This window comes from Rhamphochromis sp. 'chilingali' (genome assembly GCF_963969265.1).
Source record: "Rhamphochromis sp. 'chilingali' genome assembly, chromosome: 17".
NCBI classification, from domain to species: Eukaryota; Metazoa; Chordata; class Actinopteri; order Cichliformes; family Cichlidae; genus Rhamphochromis; species Rhamphochromis sp. 'chilingali'.
The window spans coordinates 35,145,220-35,150,275 of record NC_137944.1 but is presented as its reverse complement, the minus strand read 5'-3'; positions in this window follow the sequence as shown (position 1 = coordinate 35,150,275).

The window sequence follows — 5,056 nt, the reverse complement described above, 5'->3', positions numbered from 1 at the left end:
ACAGTCTGTGTTTGAACAGAGAACAGGAAGTCAGCGCCTCTGTGAACACGCCTGCTCTTCTATTTCTGAGGTTCTGTGGTCAGAGAACAGACGCTTTCTCTCGTTATTATAACCTGTTACACTTGTTTCAAATCCAGTGACTGTAACTAAACTCACCGACTGCTGTTAGAACTCAGACACACAGATACATGATGGAGATTCATTTGGTGACATTTTAGTGTTTTTCGTTCTTCGTGTATTAGACAGAGTCATGTTTCATGGATCAGCAGACGAAGACAAATATAAATGAGGTTTGTGGACGAACTGAAGTGATGCTGTGTCCAGTTTAGATTAAAATGAACGCAGAGGTCTCGAGGTAAGAGCCTCTCCACTCCACACTGGAAGGAGCCAATAGATGCTTTGCATCCCTGAGGTGCTCCACGTGTGTCCTGCCCTGACCCTGGGGCAGAGCCAGAACCTGATGGACACATCGTGTCGCCCAGCTGGTTTGGAAATGCTTCACTGCCCCCCCAGGAGAGCTGCAGGAGGTGGCTGGAGGGGAGTGAGTCCGCGGTGAAGACACTGACAGCTGCTGATTTATGATCAGTGGAAACTGAGAGGCTGACAGGAAGTCGTCTTCACTCTGCAAGATAATTCCTCCACAGCTGATTTCTAACTGATAACTGATCTGCAGAAGAGCTCTATCTGTATGACTTCCTATCAATCAGCTATCAGGAGCTAAATCATTCCTTTGCACACAGACAGACTCTTAAAAGAGCCGAGTGACGTGGTCACAGTCATCAGAGATCATAATTAATGTTAGAGTCACACAGCTCATATCTCTGCGTGGAGGAACAGTCATGGTAAATGGCCTGTATTTATATAGCGCTTTACTTGGTCCCCAAGGACCCCAAAGTGCTTCACACATCCAGTCATCCACGCACACACACACACACTGGTGATGGCAGCTACATTGTAGCCACAGCCACCCTGGGGCGCACTGACAGAGGCGAGGCTGCCGGACACTGGCGCCACCGGGCCCTCTGACCACCACCAGGCAACGGGTGAAGTGTCTTGCCCAAGGACACAACGACCGAGACTGTCGGAGCCGGGGTTCGAACCGGCAACTCTTGAGCCACAATCGCACCTGGAAAGTTAATAAGAGGAGCTGGGAAAAGAAAAAGTTTCCACCTGAGATGAAATTTCTGAACATCCAAGATAAAAACATGGAGGCTCTGCTCGAGTTAGAATCTGAAGGCAGAAGAGAAAAACAGCGCTGAGGTTAAAGTGAAGGTCGCAGAAATAATCATGTGATGACAGCAGAGTTGAGTTTGTCAGTGTGAGAAAGCAGAAGTGATGAAAACAGTGCAGCAGCTCAGTCGCCTACATCTGAAGGCACAAAAGGCTTCACTGGGGATTATTCTGAACTGAGAATCATGCAAAGCTGTTGTAAAACAGCACACGAGGTTCTTTGTAAGTGGAGCTTTATTAGTAAGCGTTTGTATTTTTGGTGGTGGCTCAGTGCACACAGTGACATGTTAGTGGTGCTCTGCAGTGAGTGAATTTATCCTTCTGCATGGCATCACCACACGGCTCGTTAGCCTGTCTGATCACCTGTATTCTGCACAGGAGAAACTGGAGTGACACCTCACAGCCTGGCCCAGGAAACTCAGACTGGATATGAAACATGGACATAAGATTCAGATGGAAACATGAAGCCAGCGTGGAAGCGTTTAAAGCAGGGGGTTAATGCACTGATTGGAGGAGAACAAGTCCTGCTGGATGCCCCGAGACCCCGCCCACCACTGCAGAGCCTGGTTAGTGCCGTGGAGGATGGAGGACACAGTCCATGGAGTTTTTCCCAGTTTGTCCCTTTGGTCAAAGTTTACTTCTAACTGAAACTGAAAGCGAACGGCAGCTGCTGCACAGAGGAAGTGAGAAAATAGCAGCGTCACCGTCGTCTAGCTTAGTCTCAACACAGAGACCTCGGCAGGTGTCGCATACACAGACATACAGGGAGTGCAGAATTATTAGGCAAGTTGTATTTCTGAGGAATAATTTTATTATTGAACAACAACCATGTTCTCAATGAACCCAAAAAACTCATTAATATCAAAGCTGAATGTTTTTGGAAGTAGTGTTTAGTTTGTTTTTAGTTTTAGCTATTTTAGGGGGATATCCGTGTGTGCAGGTGACTATTACTGTGCATAATTATTAGGCAACTTAACAAAAAACAAATATATACCCATTTCAATTATTTATTTTTACCAGTGACACCAATATAACATCTCCACATTCACAAATATACATTTCTGACATTCAAAAACAAAACAAAAACAAATCAGCGACCAATATAGCCACCTTTCTTTGCAAGGACACTCAAAAGCCTGCCATCCATGGATTCTGTCAGTGTTTTGATCTGTTCACCATCAACATTGCGTGCAGCAGCAACCACAGCCTCCCAGACACTGTTCAGAGAGGTGTACTGTTTTCTCTCCTTGTAAATCTCACATTTGATGATGGACCACAGGTTCTCAATGGGGTTCAGATCAGGTGAACAAGGAGGCCATGTCATTAGTTTTTCTTCTTTTATACCCTTTCTTGCCAGCCACGCTGTGGAGTACTTGGACGCGTGTGATGGAGCATTGTCCTGCATGAAAATCATGTTTTTCTTGAAGGATGCAGACTTCTTCCTGTACCACTGCTTGAAGAAGGTGTCTTCCAGAAACTGGCAGTAGGACTGGGAGTTGAGCTTGACTCCATCCTCAACCCGAAAAGGCCCCACAAGCTCATCTTTGATGATACCAGCCCAAACCAGTACTCCACCTCCACCTTGCTGGCGTCTGAGTGGGACTGGAGCTCTCTGCCCTTTACCAATCCAGCCACGGGCCCATCCATCTGGCCCATCAAGACTCACTCTCATTTCATCAGTCCATAAAACCTTAGAAAAACCAGTCTTGAGATATTTCTTGGCCCAGTCTTGACGTTTCAGCTTGTGTGTCTTGTTCAGTGGTGGTCGTCTTTCAGCCTTTCTTACCTTGGCCATGTCTCTGAGTATTGCACACCTTGTGCTTTTGGGCACTCCAGTGATGTTGCAGCTCTGAAATATGGCCAAACTGGTGGCAAGTGGCATCTTGGCAGCTGCACGCTTGACTTTTCTCAGTTCATGGGCAGTTATTTTGCACCTTGGTTTTTCCACACGCTTCTTGCGACCCTGTTGACTATTTTGAATGAAACGCTTGATTGTTCGATGATCACGCTTCAGAAGCTTTGCAATTTTGAGACTGCTGCATCCCTCTGCAAGATATCTCACTATTTTTGACTTTTCTGAGCCTGTCAAGTTCTTCTTTTGACCCATTTTGCCAAAGGAAAGGACGTTGCCTAATAATTATGCACACCTGATATAGGGTGTTGATGTCATTAGACCACACCCCTTCTCATTACAGAGATGCACATCACCTAATATGCTTAATTGGTAGTAGGCTTTCGAGCCTATACAGCTTGGAGTAAGACAAGATGCATGAAGAGGATGATGTGGACAAAATACTCATTTGCCTGATAATTCTGCACTCCCTGTAGATACATGAGCATCTATAGCTCACGTAGCTAAGGGTCAGGGGTTTATCAGTTTCAGTGTCAGTCTGTCGACCTCGATGCTCCTCCCTCTGTGCTGCAGGCTGTGTCCTGCGGGAGAGCGAGTCCACGGTGAAGACACTGACAGCTGCTGATCTGTGATCAGTGGAAACTGAGAGGCTGACAGGAAGTAATTCAGATAAATCCTCCACAGCTGATTTCTAACTGATCTCTGTCTGTCTCACTTCCTACCAATCAGCTATCAGCAGCTAAAAGCAGCACAGACGTAGATCCATTATAAAATGTGTGTCTGTCGTTGACCACACGGAGAGTTGCAGAGATTTTTTTTTTGTTACCCGAACAGTTGGTCGCACAGGTGCAACCAATTTTTTTTTTTTTTAGTCGCACCACTGAAAAAGGCTGGGAAAATATAGAATAAAAGACAGGAAGAGAAACGAGGCATACACACAGGGGGTAACGACACAAGGGGGAATCTGATAAACTACACTCAACAACCATGAGACAAGAAAACAAGAAAACTAAGAACATGACCCAAGCAACAATGACCCAGAACCTAGTGATGGCCCGCTTGAAGCTGACGCTCCGGTGCGTGCGTCACAAAAATCAACGCGCTGCTTCAGAAGCGCTGTGTCGAAGCTTGATTCACCAGAGTCACGTGATCAGTGACGTCCGAAGCTTCATTTAGAGCCTAACTGCTTCAGTGTCTGAGTCAATGGTTTATAAGGAAGTGAATCATTCGCGGGATTTGTGGAGTGTTTTGATGGTGACAGAAAGCGAACCACTGATATTTCCACTGAGAGATTTGGAGCCAGCGAGGAATAGAGGAGGTTCTGTTGTGTGGGAGGATTTTGAGTTGATTTTGGTCGATCGGGTGAGTTTTCCAGCTTTGTGTTCTTGTTGTTTGCTTTTGTTTTGTGCGTTTATTTTATCTGACAACGGGAAAAAGGTAAAATGTCAAAAATCTGCTTCCATAATATAAATATCATTAAATAACTTTAGAAACACTTCCACGTGACTCTTTACACTTGATGTTATAAAAACATGTATTTAATTTTTTATTAATGTTAGTCTGCCAATTGTGCAGCAATTTAATTAATTAAAGACTGTATAACTGTGTCACGGCGACGGATGGCCGGTACTGAATAGGACTCAGGTGCAGAAACCCAGAGCGGAGACAGTAGATGATTTAACAGTTTATTACGGTTAAGTGCAAAGGGGGAAAAAAAAGAAACGTGGCAAAGACAGAAAATGACGAGACGTGGAGCCTTGGTGTGGCGTGCCCAGGGGAACGTGGCTAGGGCGAGGGAACGAGGCCTGAGAAGCGGAACGGAGCTGAGTGGGGAACAGTCACACTGAGGGAAGAGGATATAGGAGTTAGGCAGGTAGTGAAGGCAGCTCAGAAGTGGCCAGTATAAGAGCAGCAATTCTTACTTGCAGTTAGGGACCTGGAGTGTTTGAGAGGGGGGTGATGAAGATCCAGGGG